Here is a 20,985-nt window from a genome sequence, read left to right on the forward strand (position 1 = left end):
TTCAGGCAGAGTCTAGCTCTGTCACCCAGGCTAGACTGCAGTGGCACAATCTCGGCTCACTGCAACTTCTGCCTCCCAGGTTCAAGCGATTCTCCTGCCTCAGCCTCTTGAGTAGCTGACATTACAGGTGCCTGCCACGAGGCACAGCTAATTTTTGTATTTTTAGCAGAGACATGGTTTCACTAAGTTGGCCAGGGTGGTCTCGAACTCCCGACCTCAGTTGATCCGCCCACCTCGGCTTCCTAAAGTGCTGGGGGACACTTGATTTTCTATAGCATGATGTTACTGGATATTGCCATACAATTTAAAATGAGGGACGCAGAGAGACAGAGAGAGAGCGAACCATGAGTTGGGGCTCTGGACTCTTGGGTCATGAGACAAATTGTAGACAAAATGACAAAAATCCAGAATTTACATGTGGGTTTTGCTGATAAAGAACAGTTCTAAGATTGTAAATAATTGCATAATCCTTCCCTGGGTATTTAAATCATTTAAACTGGTTCTGCTGTCATACTAGAAATACAAGCATGAAACATCCTAATGGTTTATTCGTCACAATTGCTCTGACAACGTTCATAATACCTATAGATATTTTGCATATTACACACAAAGAAGAGTTTGAAACACAGATAAAAACCTCGTGTCTGAGAGGTTGGATCTGAAACGTGTTTTGAACTGGTTATAGTGAAGGACACAAGGTGTCAGTTCTAGTGAGAACAATTTCCAGGAAGCCATTTTCCACTCCTGAGTGAGCACCCGCTGAGCCTCATGCAAGGTAGGAAGAGCCTGCGTACGTCACCCTCCCATGATGTGGTCAGCACGTCAAATGCATGGGCAGGACGCCAGATAACATCCTGTGCGCTGCTGAGCTGAGCTGCGGCGCGGCCGCCTGTCTGCACCGGCAGCACCATGTCATTCATGGTCGTCAGCATGGCGTGTGTTGGTGAGTCCCGGAAGGGAATCGACGGAGGAAGCGCTGGGGTGGAGATCTGGGCCTGGAAGGGAGATCTGGACCTGGAGGTTGAGTTATGGGCCTGGAGTGGAGATATGATCCTGGAGTAGAGATCTGGGCCTGGAGTAGAGATATGGGCCTGGGGTGGAGATCTGGGCCTGAGGTGGAGATATGGGCCTGGGATAGAGACATGGGCTTGGCATGGAGGGATGGGCCTGGAGTGGAGATCTGGACCTGGAATGGAGATATGGGCCTGGGGTGGAGATCTGGGCCTGGAGTGGAGATATGGGCCTGGGGTGGAGATATTGGCCTGGCGTGGAGATATGGGCCTGGAGTGGAGATATGGGCCTGGTGTGGAGATATGTGCCTGGAGTGGAGATTTGGGCCTGGAGTAGAGATATGAACCTGGAATAGAGATAGGATCCTGGAGTGGAGATATGAGCGTAGAGTGTAGATACAGGCCTGGAGTGGAAATATGATCCTGGAGTGGCGATCTGCGCCTGGAGTGGAGATATGGGCCTGGGTTAGAGATATGGGCCTGAGATAGACACATGGGCCTGGCATGGAGGGATCGGACTGGGGAGGAGATATGGGACTGGAGTGGAGATATGATCCTGGAGTGGAGATCTGGGCCTGGGGTGGAGATCTGGGCCTGGAGTGGAGATATGAGACTGGAGTGGGGATATGGGCCGGGAATGGAGACATGGGCCTGGAATTGTGATATGGACCTGGGATGGAGATATGGGTCTGGAGTGCAGATATGAGCCTGGAGAGGAGATAAGAGCCTGGAAGGGAGATATGGGTTTGGAGTGGAGATATGGGCCTGGAGTAGAGATATCAGCATGGAGTGGACTTGTGGGCCTGTTGGGTAGATCTAGGCCTGGGGTGGAGATCTGGATCAGGAGGCTGGGTCTCTGCGCAGCTGAGATCCGTGCTGCAGGGGCAGGTAGGCAACCAGGGTGAGTTTACCTTCAGCCCAGCAAGGGCCTGCCTACCCAGACGCACAGCCCAGTGGGGGCAGCAGGGGAGGCCCAGGTTTGTCTGCAGATGGATCATCCATCATGATCTTTCTTTCCAGGATTCTTCTTGGTCCAGAGGGCCTGTCCATACATGGGTGAGTCCTTCCTCAAACCTTAGGGTGTCATCTCCCCACCTAAGAGGATTTTCCTGAAACAGGAGGGAAGTCCTGTCGGACAGTGTCTCATAAACTAAGAAGGGGGTACCCTGGGGTGCTCGGCTCACACTTCTGACCTCGTCCTCTCTGGCCTTTCTTACCCTTGGCTGAGTCAAGCTCTGTGAAGACTGGGGTGAGCTTGGGGTGCTCCAAGCTGAGGTGTGCAGGGAGGAAGTGGTGTCAGCGGCTGAGGAAGGGAGGGAAGCAGGGCTAGGAACAGCAGGTCCTCTGAGGACAAAGGTGTAACTCACACCCTCCAGTGTTTCCATGACGGTCAGGGCTGCAGTGTGGCTGCTGTCATTCTACCAGAAGAGGTGGGGAAACCACAGCCATGACCCTGACATTCCAAATCTTCTGATGGGGGCTCAGTGCATGCGCTGGCTGATATTCCGTTCACAAAGGACACGCCCTCCATGCCGTCTCTACTTTGTGTTGTTTTATATGAGTAATCTTGAAGGTTTAAAATCTAGTAAGAGTCCCTTATTCAGCACTTCTTCAAAGTTCTCAGCTGACACCTTTGTTGTAAGGAGACACCATGTCTATGTGGGATGGGTCCTTCCTGTAGCCCTGGGCACCCAGGTGCGGTAGGAGCCTTAGAAACATGGAAAGGGGAAGAATCTTCTGAGCACAGGGAGGGAGGGGCGGCTCCACACTCTCCTCTCTAAGGTGGCGCCTCCTTCTCCCCCAGGTGGTCAGGACAAGACCTTCCTGTCTGCCCGGCCCAGCGCTGTGGTGCCTCAGGGAGGAAACGTGACTCTTCGGTGTCACTATCGTCGTGGGCTTTACAACTTTCCCAGCTTCACTCTGTACAAGGATGACAGAAGCCACATTCCCATCCTCCACAGCAGAATATTCCAGGAGAGCTTCCTCATGGGCCCTGTGATCCAGGCACACGCAGGGACCTACAGATGTCGGGGTTCATACCCGCACTCCCCCACTGAGTGGTCGGCACTCAGTGAACCCCTGGCGATCAGGGTCACAGGTCAGAGGGCTCCTGTCTGGGCTTCTCTTTGTCCCACCTCCTGAATCCCAGAGCTTCTGCTGGGGGTGTCCACCAGGGTCCCATCACCCAGGACCTGATGTCTTTGGGGTAAAGGGGGATTGAATACAGGGAAATGGGTGCTGTGATGGGAAGAATAACTGTCCACAATACGGTTACATTCTAATCCCTGGAGCCTGTGACTCTTTATGCTATAGGGCAGGGGACTGAAGGGGAAGACGGAGCTCAGGTTGTTGATGAGTTGACCTTGAGATGGGGAGACGGCCTGGACTGTCCCACTGGGCTCAGTGTAATCACAAGGCACCAAGGAGAAGAGGAGGAGGATGAGGAGAGTGGGGATTAGAGCAGCGTCGTGGGAGACTCCATCAGCCACTGTGGGCTTTGAAGGTGGAGGAAGGCCACGAGCCACAATGGCAGGTGGCCTCTACAGGCTGGAGAAGTCAAGAAAACTGCTCCGCTGAGTCTCCAGAGGGAACGCAGCCCTGTAGACGCCTTGATATTAGCACAAGAGAACTGGATGCAATTTCTGTCTCCAGAAGTGGAAGGGGTCAGTGTGTTCTCTCCTGCTGCCATGTTTGTGATAATTTTCAGCCACAGCAACAGGAAACCAACACAGGAACCAGGTCAAGGACAAGTTAAGAAACCAAACAACGATAGCCGGGCGTGGTGGTGGGCACAAGTAAACCAACGACTGGATTCAATCGCTTGAATCCGGGAGGCAGAAGTTGCAGTGAGCCAAGACCACACCACTACACTCCAGCCTGGATGAAAAAGTGACACTCTGTCTCAAAAACAAATTAAGTAATCCATTAATTAAAGAAACGAAACAAGGAGAAAGTTGGCAACCCCGAGATCAGGAAGGGCGGGACACTGATGCCACCACCAGGCTCCATCCACATAGGGAGGGGTCGATGCTCCTTGAACCAACACCAGGAGCTGCGGCCATGGAGAAGGCACAGGCATGCAGGAGAGGCTCCCAATCCCCACCAGGAACAGGATGTGTGGATACTGGTGCCTGCCTTTCTGATCAGTTCATACCTCCTGCCAGGGACTCCAGTTTGTCCAACAGACACTGAACCAGGCTGCTAAGAGCCTGGACATGCAGCCTGCCATGGTTCCTCTTCCACCCCTACATAGACAGGAGGAAAGAGATTCGTGGGAAACAGATACAACAGCCTAAGAGATGAGGCTGAGCCCAGTGGGAAGGGAGTCCGAGGGTATTAGGGACAGACGGACAGAGAAGATGGAGGGACACAGATGGAGGGACCTGCACCAGGGGATAAAAGACAGGGAAACACAGAGAAGGAGGAGAGAGACAGACAGCCGGGAGGGGAACCCTCACTCATTCCAGGTGCCATGGATACGATGACATAAGGAGACGCCTTCTAAACTCCCAACCTCTCTTTCTAGGAGTCCACAAAAAACCTTCCCTCCTGGCCCTCCCAGGTCCCCTGGTGAAATCGGGAGAGATGGTCACCCTGCAATGTTCGTCAGATACCGTGTTTGAGCACTTCTTTCTGCAGAGTGAGGGGACCTTTGAGGAGCCCTTGCACCTTGTTGGAGAGCTCCATGGTGGGGGTTCCCAGGCCAACTATTCCATCAATTCCACGATGTCTACCCTTCCAGGGACCTACAGATGCTACGGTTCTGTCACTCACTCCCCCTATGTGTTGTCAGCTCCCAGTGACCCCCTGGACATCGTGATCATAGGTGAGAGTGTCCCGACATTCTTCTCATTGTCACTGGGACACAGAGTGAATGATCCAGGACTTGGAAGCCCCAGGTTGTCACGAGGAAGATGAGTGTGGGATTCTTATGGAGAGAGACTCACTTGGTGAGGTCTGTACCAACAGAGACAGAGAAACAGGAGACACAAGTAGAGACCAGGTGTCATAACAGAGGACAGACACAGGGGCCATACAGGGAGGTAGAAAAGAGAGAAAGAGTTAAAGGGGACACTCAGACAGACAGACATGTCCCAGAGGCGTCCTTCCATGCTGACTTTGCTCAGACACCTGGCACAGGTTAGAAGCTTCATTTCTGTTTTACCTCCACAAAGTGTTTCTCTTTTTTTTTTTTTTTTTTTTTTTTTGAGCAGGAGTCTCGCTTTGTCGCCCAGGCTGGAGTGCAGTGGCCGGATCTCAGCTCACTGCAAGCTCCGCCTCCCGGGTTTACGCCATTCTCCTGCCTCAGCCTCCCGAGTAGCTGGGACTACAGGCGCCCGCCACCTCGCCCAGCTCGTTTCTTGTATTTTTTTGGTAGAGACGGGGCACAAAGTGTTTCTACCAGGAGAACCCAAGGACACCCATATTTCTGTCCTGAGTCAGCCCTGTGGCCTCAGGCCTTGTGGCGCCTACAGATACCGTGTTGATTCTGACAACTCTGCCTTCCGTGCAGTGGAGAGTCATCGTCCCAGGACATCATGGCCCCAGAACATCAACCCCTGTAGGCTGTGTGGACTTGGGGTCCCCAGACTGGATTGTGAGGCTCGTATTCCACATAATCCCACATATGATCGATTACTGAGAGACACAGAGAGAAATCAGGAACACCAGAAAGCAAAGACATAAACACACAGAGAATGAGCCAGAGGAAGGGGACTGAGACACTCACAGACAAATAAAGAGACAGAAAAGAGGGCAGAGGAGTGGAGAGAATGATGGAAGGGAGCAGAGAAAAGCTCCAAAATCAGAACCCTGAGGGCGGGGCACAAAGACAGAGATAGATAAAGATGTGGGGATGGATTGCAGAGATTCCAGATAGAAGTAGAGAGACTGAGAGGCAGAGAAAGACAAGGAGATGGAGAGAGACAGATGGTAGATGGACAGATAGATATAGATAGATGATAAATAGGTAGATGATAGATAATGAATGGGTTATAGATAGATAGATGATACATAGAGATGATGATGATGACAGAAAGATAGATAGATAGATAGATAGATAGATAGATAGATAGATAGATAGATAGATAGATAGATAGATAGACAGACACATAGATAGATACATAGACATGTAGATGATACATAGAGACAGAGAGGCAGACAGATAGAGAGGGAATAGACAGATGATACATAGATATAGATAATAGATAGATGGTGATAGACAGACAATTGCTAGAGAGATAGATAAATGATACATAGATATAGATTACAGATAGATAATTGCGAGATTGACAGGTAGTAGATAGATCGATCGATAGATAATAGATAGAAATGTGCAGAAAGTTATGAACAAAACAGAAAGTGAGAAACTCAGAATTAAAGAAAAAGGAAGATCAAGTCAACAATCCAAGGAGGGTCAGAGAGAAGAAAACAATACAAAAAGGGAAAACACACCATGGGGTGGGGAAGTGAGGTCAGAGACCTAGAGAGACAGAGAAGGTGCAAGGAGGAAACAGATATGAAGAGAGACGGGGTGGAGGGTGAGAGAGAGCATTAGGCCACAGAGCAGGGGAGTGAGTTCTCAGCTCAGGTGTGAGGGGAGCTGTGACAAGGAAGAACCTCCCTGAAGAAACTGCCTCTTCTCCATCCAGGTAAATATGAGAAACCTTCTCTCTCAGCCCAGCCAGGCCCCACGGTTCAGGCAGGAGAGAACGTGACCTTGTCCTGCAGCTCCCAGACCTCGTTTGACATGTACCATCTATCCAGGGAGGGAGAGGCCCGTGAACTTAGGCTCTCTGCAGTGCCAAGCGTCAATGGAACATTCCAGGCCGACTTCGCTCTGGGCCCTGCGACCCACGGAGGAACCTACAGATGCTTCGGTTCTTTCCGTATCGCACCCTACGAGTGGTCAGACCCGAGTGACCCACTGCCTGTTTCTGTCACAGGTGAGGAAACCTCAAGCCTGTCCCATGTCTTATGATCCTGGAGCCATAGCTGAGGAACTTGCCGCTGATGATGGAGAGAAGCATGGACAGGTTCAGAGAGAAGACCAAGCCTCGGTGTGAGGGCGGGATCAGGATGCAGGATGGCAGAGAGGGCAACTCCAAACCCTCCTGCATGGCCTGCGTGGTGGTCCACGGTCAGCGCTCCAGGCACACAGACAGGTGGAGAAACTAGTCAGGACAGACCCAGAGAAGGGAGACTGGGCTCAGTTTGGGGAGATCAGAGGTTCCCTCAGCCCCTCAACCTTACCCATTTCCCAGAAGCCCATCCCGGCCTGTCACCCACACAGACAAATCATCACCAGCAACCCTTACACCCTTTTCTTTTCATTTGAAAAAATAATTGTTGAGGTTAAATATACCTATAAAACTGAACACCTTTACCATTTTTAAGTGTCAAGTCTAGTGGTCATAAATACCTTTATATTCTGTTTTGCTTTGTTTTGTTTTGTGTTTACCCTCCACCGTTTCCTTCCCGGCCTCTGGTAGCCACCATTCTACTCTCTACCTTCTTGAGATCCACTTCAGAGCTCCTGCATAAGGGTGAGAAATGGGAGTCTTTGTAATGAGCTCCAGTTCCATCCATGTGGCTGCAAATGTCGGATGTTATTGTCTCTATGGATGAGTAGTCTCCACTGTGTGTATGTACCACATTCTCTCTATCCATTCACCCACTGAGGGGCAGGTGCGTTGACTCCACATCTTGGCTACTGTGAACTCTGCTGGAACAGTCATGGGAGTGCAGATAGAACTTCGACACACTGAAGTCCTTTCCTTTGGATGTAAACCCAGTAGTGAATTTGTGAACACTATGAAAATTCTCTTTTTAGTCTTTTGTTTGGATTTTGTTCTGTTTTTGTTTTTGAGGCAGAGCTTTCCTCTGTAGCCCAGGCTGGCATGCAACTGACACAATCTAGGCTCACTGCAACCTCCTGGGAGGCAGAGGCCTCCTGGATTCAAATGATTCTTCTGCCTCAGCCTCCCTGGGAGCTGGATTACAGGTGTACGCCACAATGCCTAGCTATGTTTCATATTTTTTAGTATGGACAGGGTTTCCCCATGTTGGCCAGGCTGCTCTCAAACTCCTGACCTCAAGTGAGGTGCCCGCCTCGCTCTCCCAAAGTGTTAGGATTACAGGCATGAGCCACCATGCCCAGACTCTTTTTAGTTTCTAAAGAACTGCCATACTTTTCTGCATAATGGCTGTACTAATTTACCTTCCTACCAACGGGGTACCAGGATTCTCCTTGCTCTACCATCTTGCCAGCATTTGTTTTCCCTGTCTTGCAGATAAAAGCCATTTTAATGGGGTGAGATGAAAATTCATTGTGATTTTAATTTGTATTTCTCTGATAATGAGTGATACTGAACAGTGTTTCATTCACATCATGGCCATTTATATGTTTTGTGTGTGGAGAAATGTCTGTTCATGTCTTTTGCTCATTTTTTAGTTACATTATTTGTTTTATTGAGTTATGTGAGCTTCTTATATTTCCAGTTATAAATCCCATCTCAGATGCATGGTCTGCAAATATTTGCTCCCATTCTGTGGGTTGTCTCTTCACTTTGTTGGTTGCTTACTTTGCAGTGCAGAAGCTGCTTAGTTTGATGTAATCCCTGTGGTCTGTTTTTTGCTTTGATTACTTGTGTTTTTGAGGTTTTAAACAAAATGTCTTTTCTCAGACAAATGTCCTGAAGCACTTCCCCAATATTTTATTCTATGTGTTTCATAGGTTCAGGACTTAGACTCATGTATTTAATCCATTTGGATTTGACTTTTGTGAATGGTGAGAGGTAGAGGTGCAGTTTCCTTCCCTGCATGCAGATAACCCGTTTTCCCTGCAGCGTTTATTGAAAACACTGTCCTGTCCTGATTGTAGGTTCTTAACACCTTTGTCAAAATGCGTTGGATTGGCTGGGCATGGTGGCTCACACCTGCAATCCCAGCACTGTCAGAGGTCAAGGTGGGTGGATCACCGGAGACCAGGAGTTTGAGGCCCACCTGGCCAACACAGTAAAACCCTGTCCCCGCTAAAAGCACAAAAATTAGCTGAGCATGGTGGTCAGTGCCTGTAATACCACTACTCGAGAGTCTGAGGCAAGAAAATTGCTTGAATTCAGGAGACAGAGGTTGCTGTGTGCCAAGGTTGCACCTCTGCACTCCAGCCTGGGTGAGAGAGCAAGTTTCCATCTCAAAAAAAAAAAAAAAAAAAAAAAAAAAAAAACCGTTGAATGTAGACGAATAGATTATATCTGTGTTCTTCATTTCTCTCCATTGTTCTCTGCACTTTTCTTTATGCCAACGTCATGCTGTTTTGCTTACTACAGCTCTGTAACATATTTTTAAGTCAGGTAATGTGATGTTTCTGTTTTCTCTCTATATCTTAAAGTCTCGAGACAATGGGTAACACACAGAAAAATTATGGACAAGAGGATCCCAGGACTCCCAGAGCCCAGTGTTGGATAACAGAGTGTTGGCCGTGAACTAACCTCAAACATTTCCCTGTGTAGAGGACAGGCACCCTCATTTCCTCATCTCTCTCCTGTTTCTATTCTAGGATACCCTTCACGTAGTTGGCCTTCACCCACTGAACCAAACTCCAAAACCGGTGAGTAAAGAATCCCTCTTATCTCTGCTTTTGGAAACCTGGGGAGGTGGAAGCCTTGAATTCAAGCCTTGGCTCAGCACCTCCCAGCTCTGATTGTGGACCTGTCTTCCACCATCTCTCTGAACTCCAGACACTCCAAAAGCAAAAGGGATCTGGGCACAGCACAGGGCTCCGTGAAGTCTCTTAATCTCTAATCTTCTGCAGCTGAGACCTCCTACAAGCTGGAAGAATGATTGCAAATCTGACATCCTTCTCAGGAAAATGCAGTGTTTCTTCTCCCTGCATTCCTAACTGGAGGATAAATTCCTGGGGGCTGGAAAGAGGGAAAGGAAGGGAACATCTAATGAGGGTGAGGTGTTTTAGAGAAGATCCACTTGCCAAGGAATGAGCTCCTGTTGGTCATGAGGCAACCCTGGCTGACTCAGCAGAGAAAGAGCCTTGAGTAACAGAGAACAGAGCTCATGCACGCACACTTCGACTCACTGACTCATTCAGCCACAGTCCTATGCTCAGGCCGTGCAGTTAGAATCCTTTCCTACTGTTGCCATAACAAATTTCCACAAAATTGGTGGATGAAAACAAAACGGCTTTTGAATTATCTTACAGTGCTGGAGCTCAAAGGATGAAATGCATCTCACAGGGCTAAAATCAAGGTGACAGCAAGGCTGCCTTCCCTCTGAAGGTTCCAGGCAAGAATCTGCTTTCCACATGTCCCAGTTTCTAGAGGCTCCCACGGTCCTTGGCTCCTGGTCCCCTTCCTCCTTCCTCAAAACCCACAAAGACTGGTCATGTCTCACATGGCATCACTCAGACCCTTCTTCCTTGTCCACGCCTCTTTCTCTGAATGTCCCTCTGCTTTCTTCCTCATCTCTTTTTTTTTTTTTTTTTTTTTTTTTTTTTTTTTTTTTTTTTTGAGACGGAGTCTCGCTCTATCACCCAGGCTGGAGTGCAGTGGCCGGATCTCAGCTCACTGCAAGCTCTGCCTCCCAGGTTTATGCCATTCTCCTGCCTCAGCCTCCCGAGTAGCTGGGACTATAGGCGCCCGCCACCTCGCCCGGCTAGTTTTTTGTATTTTTTAGTAGAGACGGGGTTTCACGGTGTTAGCCAGGATGGTCTCGATCTCCTGCCCTCGTGATCCACCCGTCTCGGCCTCCCAAAGTGCTGGGATTACAGGCTTGAGCCACCGCGCCCGGCTCTTCCTCATCTCTTAAGGACTTTGAGATTATATTGCATTCACCAAGATAATCCATCATCATCTCCCTAAAATCATCCAGGATATCCTCTTTTTCAGTTCTGCTGATTAGCAACCATAATTCCATCTGAAATCTTCATTTCTCCTCTCCACGTAAAATCACATATTCAAAAGGTATGAAGGCTAGGACATGGACATTTTTGGGGTGGGGTGGATTCTCCTACCTTCCACAAATAGTAAACAGGATGCATTTGGCCTGTGCTCTTGGGACACTGACATTGCAGATGGGTAAACGAGAGGAAAGAAAATGAATGCACAAGTGGACCTATAAATGGCTGATCCACTGCGAAACGTCTGTGCAAGAAATTCATTTATTCATTTAATTATTTATGTATTAAGATGGAGTCTCACTCTGTCCCCTAGGCTGGAGTGCAGTGTCAGGATCTTGGCTCACTGCAACCTCCGCATCCTGGCTCAAGTGATTCTTCTGCCTCAGCCTCTCAAGTAGCTTGGATTACAGGCATGCACTGCCACACCTGGCTAACTCTTTTTGTAGATTTTTGGTAGAGATGATGTTTCACCATTTTGCCCAGTCTATCTCGAACTCCCAATCTCAAGTAATCCGACCGCCTCAGCCTCCCAAAGTGATGGGATTATAGGCATGAGCCACGACACCCAGCCAGAATTTACAATAAATAATAGATAATGCTGAGTGTATAATTTCAGGTGACAGAGAAGGTCTCACTAATCACATATTTGTGATGCTAATGAAAAAAATGGAAGACTGGCGGAAGGATTTTCCACACACAGCTGTCAGCCGTGAAGGCACAAAGGTGAAAACAATCTTATGTGGAAGGAAGAGGCTCTGCCTGAAATGCTGGGAATGAGATGGGGAGAATTACAAGACCACTGGAGAGAGAGAAGAGCACACACACACAGGAAACTAAAGAGGAACAAGGAGTGTGTGTTTTATACTCACAGCCCTTGGATTCACCTCGGGCTAACTAGGAATCCCTACATGATTAACAGTAACTGACATGAACATAAGGGAGGCCCAGGTGCGTAACTGGAATCTAGGAGACCGTGGAAAAGGCGATTCCCGCCCCACTGGTGAAACGTGGTGCTGATTTAGACACTAAGTGGGTGAAGTGGATGGATACAGGATATGTTTGTGAGGTAGAATCATTTGCAGGGAGGGCTTGCTGGGTTTGATTTTTCCTAGTTGTTTATTCCTTGCTTCATTAATTTCTTTCTGAGATTTATTTCTCCTACATGTAAATCAATACCTGGCAGAAGAGTGATAGAAAGACGAGGCATGGTGCAAACGAAGGGACCGATTACAGCATAATATACAAGGCTGTCAATGGTGGTGGTTCATGCCTCTAACCCAGCTACCTAGCCGCCCACCACGACGCCTGGCTAATTTTTTGTATTTTTAGTAGAAACGGGTTTCACCGTGTTATCCAGGATGGTCTCGATCTCCTGACCTCGTGATCCGCCCATCTTGGCCTCCCAAAGTGCTGGGATGACAGGCGTGAGCCACTGCGCCTGGCCCCAAGCTCTTTTTATTTTTTTTTTTTTTTTTTTTTTTTTTTTTTTTTTTTTTTTTTTTTTTTTTGATTTTTTTTTTTTTTTTTTTTTTTTTTTTTATTATACTTTAAGTTCTAGGGTACATGTGCATAACGTGCAGGTTTGTTACATATGTATACTTATGCCATGTTGGTGTGCTGCACCCATCAACTCGTCAGCACCCATCAATTCATCATTTATATCATGTATAACTCCCCAATGCAATCCCTCCCTCCTCCCCCCTCCCCCCTCCCCATGATAGACCCCAGTGTGTGATGTTCCCCTTCCCGAGTCCAAGTGATCTTATTGTTCAGTTCCCACCTATGAGTGAGAACATGCGGTGTTTGGTTTTCTGTTCTTGTGATAGTTTGCTAAGAATGATGGTTTCCAGCTGCATCCATGTCCCTACAAAGGATGCAAACTCATCCTTTTTTATGGCTGCATAGTATTCCATGGTGTATATGTGCCACATTTTCTTAATCCAGTCTGTCACAGATGGACATTTGGGTTGATTCCAAGTCTTTGCTATTGTGAATAGTGCCGCAATAAACATACGTGTACATGTGTCTTTGTAGTAGACTAATTTATAATCCTTTGGGTATATACCCAGTAGTGGGATGGCTGGGTCATATGGTACATCTAGTTCTAGATCCTTGAGGAATTGCCATACTCTTTTCCATAATGGTTGAACTAGTTTACAATCCCACCAACAGTGTAAAAGTGTTCCTATTTCTCCACATCCTCTCCAACACCTGTTGTTTCCTGACTTCTTAATGATTGCCATTCTAACTGGTGTGAGATGGTATCTCATTGTGGTTTTGATTTGCATTTCTCTGATGGCCAGTGATGATGAGCATTTTTTCATGTGTCTGTTGGCTGTATGAATATCTTCTTTTGAGAAATGTCTGTTCATATCCTTTCCCCACTTTTTGATGGGGTTGTTTGTTTTTTTCTTGTATATTTGTTTGAGTTCTTTGTAGATTCTGGATATTAGCCCTTTGTCAGATGAGTAGGTTGCAAAAATTTTCTCCCATTCTGTAGGTTGCCTGTTCACTCTGATGGTAGTTTCTTTTGCTGTGCAAAAGCTCTTTAGTTTAATTAGATCCCATTTGTCAATTATGGCTTTTGCTGCCGTTGCTTTTGGTGTTTTAGACATGAAGTCCTTGCCCATGCCTATGTCCTGAATGGTACTACCTAGATTTTCTTCTAGGGTTTTTATGGTATTAGGTCTAACATTTAAGTCTCTAATCCATCTTGAATTAATCTTCGTATAAGGGGTAAGGAAAGGATCCAGTTTCAGCTTTCTACTTATGGCTAGCCAATTTTCCCAGCACCATTTATTAAATAGGGAATCCTTTCCCCATTTCTTGTTTCTCTCAGGTTTGTCAAAGATCAGATGGCTGTAGATGTGCGGTATTATTTCTGAGGACTCTGTTCTGTTCCATTGGTCTATATCTCTGTTTTGGTACCAGTACCATGCTGTTTTGGTTACTGTAGCCTTGTAGTATAGTTTGAAGTCAGGTAGCGTGACGCCTCCAGCTTTGTCCTTTTGACTTAGGATTGTCTTGGCAATGCGGGCTCTTTTTTGGTTCCATATGAACTTTAAAGCAGTTTTTTCCAATTCTGTGAAGAAAGTCATTGGTAGCTTGATGGGGATGGCATTGAATCTATAAATAACCTTGGGGAGTATGGCCATTTTCACGATATTGATTCTTCCTATCCATGAGCATGGTATGTTCTTCCATTTGTTTGTGTCCTCTTTGATTTCACTGAGCAGTGGTTTGTAGTTCTCCTTGAAGAGGTCCTTTACATCCCTTGTAAGCTGGATTCCTAGGTATTTTATTCTCTTTGAAGCAATTGTGAATGGAAGTTCATTCCTGATTTGGCTCTCTGCTTGTCTGTTGCTGGTGTATAAGAATGCTTGTGATTTTTGCACATTAATTTTGTATCCTGAGACTTTGCTGAAGTTGCTTATCAGCTTAAGGAGATTTTGGGCTGAGACGATGGGGTTTTCTAAATATACAATCATGTCATCTGCAAACAGGGACAATTTGACTTCTTCTTTTCCTAACTGGATACCCTTGATTTCTTTCTCTTGCCTGATTGCCCTAGCCAGAACTTCCAACACTATGTTGAATAGGAGTGGTGAGAGAGGGCATCCCTGTCTTGTGCCAGTTTTCAAAGGGAATTTTTCCAGTTTTTGCCCATTCAGTATGATATTAGCTGTGGGTTTGTCATAAATAGCTCTTATTATTTTGAGGTACGTTCCATCAATACCGAATTTATTGAGCGTTTTTAGCATGAAGGGCTGTTGAATTTTGTCAAAAGCCTTTTCTGCATCTATTGAGACAATCATGTGGTTCTTGTCTTTGGTTCTGTTTATATGCTGGATTACGTTTATTGATTTGCGAATGTTGAACCAGCCTTGCATCCCAGGGATGAAGCCCACTTGATCATGGTGGATAAGCTTTTTGATGTGCTGCTGAATCCGGTTTGCCAGTATTTTATTGAGGATTTTTGCATCAATGTTCATCAGGGATATTGGTCTAAAATTCTCTTTTTTTGTTGTGTCTCTGCCAGGCTTTGGTATCAGGATGATGTTGGCCTCATAAAATGAGTTAGGGAGGATTCCCTCTTTTTCTATTGATTGGAATAGTTTCAGAAGGAATGGTACCAGCTCCTCCTTGTACCTCTGGTAGAATTCAGCTGTGAATCCATCTGGTCCTGGACTTTTTTTGGTGGGTAGGCTATTAATTGTTGCCTCAATTTCAGAGCCTGCTATTGGTCTATTCAGGGATTCAACTTCTTCCTGGTTTAGCCTTGGGAGAGTGTAAGTGTCCAGGAAATTATCCATTTCTTCTAGATTTTCTAGTTGATTTGCGTAGAGGCGTTTATAGTATTCTCTGATGGTAGTTTGTATTTCTGTGGGGTCAGTGGTGATATCCCCTTTATCATTTTTTATTGCATCTATTTGATTCCTCTCTCTTTTTTTCTTTATTAGCCTTGCTAGCGGTCTGTCAATTTTGTTGATCTTTTCAAAAAACCAACTCCTGGATTCATTGATTTTTTGGAGGGTTTTTTGTGTCTCTATCTCCTTCAGTTCTGCTCTGATCTTAGTTATTTCTTGCCTTCTGCTAGCTTTTGAATGTGATTGCTCTTGCCTCTCTAGTTCTTTTAATTGTGATGTTAGAGTGTCAATTTTAGATCTTTCCTGCTTTCTCTTGTGGGCATTTAGTGCTATAAATTTCCCTCTACACACTGCTTTAAATGTGTCCCAGAGATTCTGGTATGTTGTATCTTTGTTCTCATTGGTTTCAAAGAACATCTTTATTTCCGCTTTCATTTCGTTATGTACCCAGTAGTCATTCAGGAGCAGGTTGTTCAGTTTCCATGTAGTTGAGCGGTTTTGATTGAGTTTCTTAGTCCTGAGTTCTAGTTTGATTGCACTGTGGTCTGAGAGACAGTTTGTTATAATTTCTGTTCTTTTACATTTGCTGAGGAGTGCTTTACTTCCAATTATGTGGTCAATTTTGGAATAAGTGCGATGTGGTGCTGAGAAGAATGTATATTCTGTTGATTTGGGGTGGAGAGTTCTATAGATGTCTATTAGGTCCGCTTGGTGCAGAGATGAGTTCAATTCCTGGATATCCTTGTTAACTTTCTGTCTCGTTGATCTGTCTAATGTTGACAGCGGAGTGTTGAAGTCCCCCATTATTATTGTATGGGAGTCTAAGTCTCTTTGTAAGTCTCTAAGGACTTGCTTTATGAATCTGGGTGCTCCTGTATTGGGTGCATATATATTTAGGAGAGTTAGCTCTTCCTGTTGAATTGATCCCTTTACCATTATGTAATGGCCTTCTTTGTCTCTTTTGATCTTTGATGGTTTAAAGTCTGTTTTATCAGAGACTAGGATTGCAACCCCTGCTTTTTTTTGTTCTCCATTTGCTTGGTAGATCTTCCTCCATCCCTTTATTTTGAGCCTATGTATGTCTCTGCATGTGAGATGGGTCTCCTGAATACAGCAGACTGATGGGTCTTGACTCTTTATCCAGTTTGCCAGTCTGTGTCTTTTAATTGGAGCATTTAGTCCATTAACATTTAAGGTTAATATTGTTATGTGTGAACTTGATCCTGCCATTATGATATTAACTGGTTATTTTGCTCGTTAGTTGATGCAGTTTCTTCCTAGCCTCGATGGTCTTTACATTTTGCCAAGTTTTTGCGATGGCTGGTACCGGTTGTTCCTTTCCATGTTTAGGGCTTCCTTCAGGGTCTCTTGTAAGGCAGGCCTGGTGGTGACAAAATCTCTAAGCATTTGCTTATCTGTAAAGGATTTTATTTCTCCTTCACTTATGAAACTTAGTTTGGCTGGATATGAAATTCTGGGTTGAAAATTCTTTTCTTTAAGAACGTTGAATATTGGCCCCCACTCTCTTCTGGCTTGTAGAGTTTCTGCTGAGAGATCTGCTGTTAGTCTGATGGGCTTCCCTTTGTGGGTGACCCGACCTTTCTCTCTGGCTGCCCTTAAGATTTTTTCCTTCATTTCAACTTTGGTGAATCTGGCAATTATGTGTCTTGGAGTTGCTCTTCTCGAGGAGTATCTTTGTGGCGTTCTCTGTATTTCCTGAATTTGAATGTTGGCCTGCCCTACTAGGTTGGGGAAGTTCTCCTGGATGATATCCTGAAGAGTGTTTTCCAACTTGGTTCCATTTTCCCCCTCACTTTCAGGCACCCCAATCAGACGTAGATTTGGTCTTTTTACGTAATCCCATACTTCTTGCAGGCTTTGTTCATTTCTTTTTCTTCTTTTTTCTTTTGGTTTCTCTTCTCGCTTCATTTCATTCATTTGATCTTCAATCGCTGATACTCTTTCTTCCAGTTGATCGAGTCGGTTACTGAAGCTTGTGCATTTGTCACGTATTTCTCGTGTCATGGTTTTCATCTCTGTCATTTCGTTTATGATCTTCTCTGCATTAATGAGTCTAGCTGTCAATTCTTCCACTCTTTTTTCAAGATTTTTAGTTTCTTTGCGCTGGGTACGTAATTCCTCCTTTAGCTCTGATAAGTTTGATGGACTGAAGCCTTCTTCTCTCCTCTCGTCCAAGTCATTCTCTGACCAGCTTTGATCCGTTGCTGGTGATGGGCTGCGCTCCTTTGCAGGGGGAGATGCGCTCTTATTTTTTGAATTTCCAGCTTTTCTGCCCTGCTTCTTCCCCATCTTTGTGGTTTTATCTGTCTCTGGTCTTTGACGGTGGTGACGAACTGATGGGGTTTTGGTATAGGTGTCCTTCCTGTTTGATAGTTTTCCTTCTGACAGTCAGAAGGACTCTCTGTTGGTCTGTTGGAGATTGCTTGAGGTCCACTCCAGACCCTGTTTGCCTGGGTATCAGCAGCAGAGGTTGCCGAAGATAGAATATTGCTGAACAGCGAGTGTACCTGTCTGATTCTTCCTTTGGAAGTGTCCTCTCAGGGGTGTACTCCACCCTGTGAGGTGTGGGGTGTCAGACTGCCCCTAGTGGGGGATTTCTCCCAGCTAGGCTACTCAGGGGTCAGGGACACACCTGAGCAGGCAGTCTGTCCGTTCTCAGATCTCAACCTCCGCGTTGGGAGATCCGCGGCTCTCCCCAAAGCTGTCAGACAGAGTCGTTCGCGTCTGCACCGGCTCCCGCTACTTCCCCTGTTGGTCTTCAGCTGTGCGCTGTCCCCAGAGGTGGAGACTACAGAGACAGGCAGGCTTCCTTGAGCTGCTGTGAGCTCCACCCAGTTCGAGCTTCCCAGCGGCTTTGTTTACCTACTTAAGCCTCAGCAATGGCGGGCGCCCCTCCCCCAGCCTCGCTGCTGCCTTGCGGATAGATCGTGGCAGACTGCTGTGTTAGCAGTGAGGGAGGCTTCGTGGGCGTGGGACCCTCCCGGCCAGGTGTGGGATATATTCTCCTGGAATGCCTGTATGCTTACAGCGCAGTATTGGGGTGGGAGTTACCCGATTTTCCAGGTGTTGTGTGTCTCAGTTCCCCTGGCTAGGAAAACGGATCCCCTTCCCCCTTGCGCTTCCAGGTGAGGCGATGCCTCGCCCTGCTTCAGCTCTCGCTGGTCAGGCTGCAGCAGCTGACCAGCACCGATTGTCCGGCACTCCCTAGTGAGATGACCCCAGTACCTCAGTTGAAAATGCAGAAATCACCGGTCTTCTGTGTCGCTCGCGCTGGGAGTTGGAGACTGGAGTTGTTCCTATTCGGCCATCTTGCTCCGCCCCCCAAGCTCTTTTTAACAACCAGCTGTCCAGAGTACTAATAGAGGGAGAACTTGCTAACCCCGTCCTGTGGGAAAGCATTGATCTATTCATGGTGGTTCCACTTCCATGACCCAAACACCTCCCAAGAGGCCCAACCTCCCACACTGGGGGTTAAATTTCAATGTGAGGTTTCAAGAGGTCAAACATCTAAACTAAAGCAGTTGTATATTCAGCACGTTCCATGGTTCCTGTGAGAGCTATAACTGAGAGAGCAGGAGAAAGCTGGGTCTCCCGCCATCAGGCCGCTTGTCCTAAGGAGACATTCCGCAAGGTTATCTGTCAATCAAGAAATGAGAGACAATCCATAAAAAGGAACTACTATGATTAGCTTCTTATTGGAGTCTCGTCTTCCTCCAGGTAACCCCAGACACCTGCATGTTCTGATTGGGACCTCAGTGTTCATGATCCTCTTCACCATCTTCTTCTTTCTCCTGCATCGCTGGTGCTCCAACAAAAAGAGTAAGTCTCACGATGCAGAGGCCAGAGACCTCAGGGTCGTGTGGGGAAGCAGGATGGGAGCACGCAGGTGTGTGTTCCTCACTGGCAGGATGGTCTCCAGCCTAAGGCAGGAGCCACAGAAGCAGGGCTTTCTAGAGAGAGCACCAGACACTCTGCCTCTACCTTTTGCTCACAGACCACTGCCTGATTCTGAACTGTATCCTCATGTCCCCTGCAGCCACTGACATCCAGGAGAAGGTTCCACGACAGGCAGAGAGTGGGAGACAGAATCAATGGGATGCCAATTGAGAGCCATTCATGGGCAGGGGTCTTGAACTCAGAGAGACAGAATGTCTGAGTCTGGCTGTTGACAGCTGAGGGACCTCAGCCACCTACGGCTTCCCACTGTGTGTTGGGCTCTGCACATGAAATGAGGACCCAGACGTGCCCTCCCAGCTGTTCTGATGACTTTTGTCTCCTACAGATGCTGCTGTAATGGACCAAGAGCCTGACGGGGACAGAACAGTGAACAGGGAGGTAGGTTCTCCTCGGCCCAGCCTCGCGGATCCAATCTTATTCCCTACTAGTCCTGAAGAATGTGAGCCCCTCCCTCACTCAACATTTCCCTCTCTCCAGGACTCTGATGAACCAGACCCTCAGGAGGTGACATACGCACAGTTGGATCACTGCGTTTTCACACGGGGAAAAATCACTCGCCCTTCTCAGAGGCCCAAGACACCCCCAACAGATACCAGCGTGTACATGGAACTTCCAAATGCTGAGCCCAGATCGAAAGTTGTCTTCTGTCCATGAGCACCACCGTCAGGCCTTGAAGGGGTCTTCTAGGGAGACAACAGCCCTGTCTCAAAACCGGCTTGCCAGCTCCAATGTACCAGCAGCGGGAATCTGAAGGTGTGAGTCTGCATCTAAGGGCATCGCTCTTCCTCACACCACGAATCTGAACATGCCTCTCTCTTGCTTACCAACGTCTAAGGTCCCCACTGCCTGCTGCAGAGAAAACACACTCCTTTACTTAGCCCACAATTCTCCATTTCACTTGACCCCTGCCCACCTCTCCAACCTAACTGGCTTACTTCCTAGTCCTACTGGAGGCTGCAGTCACACTGCGGAACTCACAATTCAAACATACAAGAGGCTCCCTCTTAACACAGCACTCAGACATGTGCTGTTCCACCTTCCCTCATGCTGTTCCACCTCCCCTCAGATTATATTTCAGCCATTGTCAGCAGTGAAACTTATAAATTTTTTTATCATTTCAATGTAGCTCTCTCCTCTTCAAATAAACACATCTGCCCTCATCCTTTAGGTAATGTGACTCTTTATTCGCCGAAAGTTTCTGGTGTTATCATTACTATGTCCGTATAGCCCCATATGTTCTCCACTGGGTTCTCACCCCTGGACGCTAAGCTTCTGGAAGCAGGTGCAGCCTGATTTCTGTCTGGAACTCCAATTTCCATCCAACGATGCAGTGCATAGGAGGTTGCAAGGATCGTGAATCAGATAAACAAGTGATATTCTTACTCTCTTCACACCTGGAAGGCTGGCAGAGCCATTCCAAGATGAAACATCTGTACAGTCATAGGCCTTGTTAGTCTCATCTCCACGGGGACACATGTCAACACATCATCTTTCATACCATAAATACACAGTCACTCCTCCATATCTGTGGGGTTTACAGGTGTTTGTTGAGCCAACTATAAATCAAAAATATACAGAGAAAAAATCCGCAAAGTTTCAAAAAGCAAAACTGTGTTGAATGGACACAAATGGAATGGTGTGTAGGCTGTGTCAGGAATTATAAGTAATCTAGAGATGATTTCATGGATACAGGAGGGTGAACGTGGGTTATAGGCAA

The 20,985-nt window shown here is 46.9% G+C and overlaps 1 pseudogene across 1 annotated transcript; it reads left to right on the top strand.

The window, feature by feature from the left end:
- Positions 1-850: 850 nt before the first annotated feature.
- On the top strand, positions 851-20,417 carry LOC104672222 (annotated as a pseudogene). Its single transcript, XR_004052024.1, has 9 exons — positions 851-943; positions 2,031-2,066; positions 2,815-3,108; positions 4,537-4,836; positions 6,662-6,955; positions 9,571-9,621; positions 19,029-19,130; positions 19,594-19,646; positions 19,746-20,417. The product of XR_004052024.1 is annotated as a killer cell immunoglobulin-like receptor 3DL1 (transcript).
- Positions 20,418-20,985: the final 568 nt, after the last annotated feature.

The sequence above is a fragment of the Rhinopithecus roxellana genome, chromosome 12 (genome assembly GCF_007565055.1).
Source record: "Rhinopithecus roxellana isolate Shanxi Qingling chromosome 12, ASM756505v1, whole genome shotgun sequence".
Lineage (NCBI taxonomy): Eukaryota > Metazoa > Chordata > Mammalia > Primates > Cercopithecidae > Rhinopithecus > Rhinopithecus roxellana.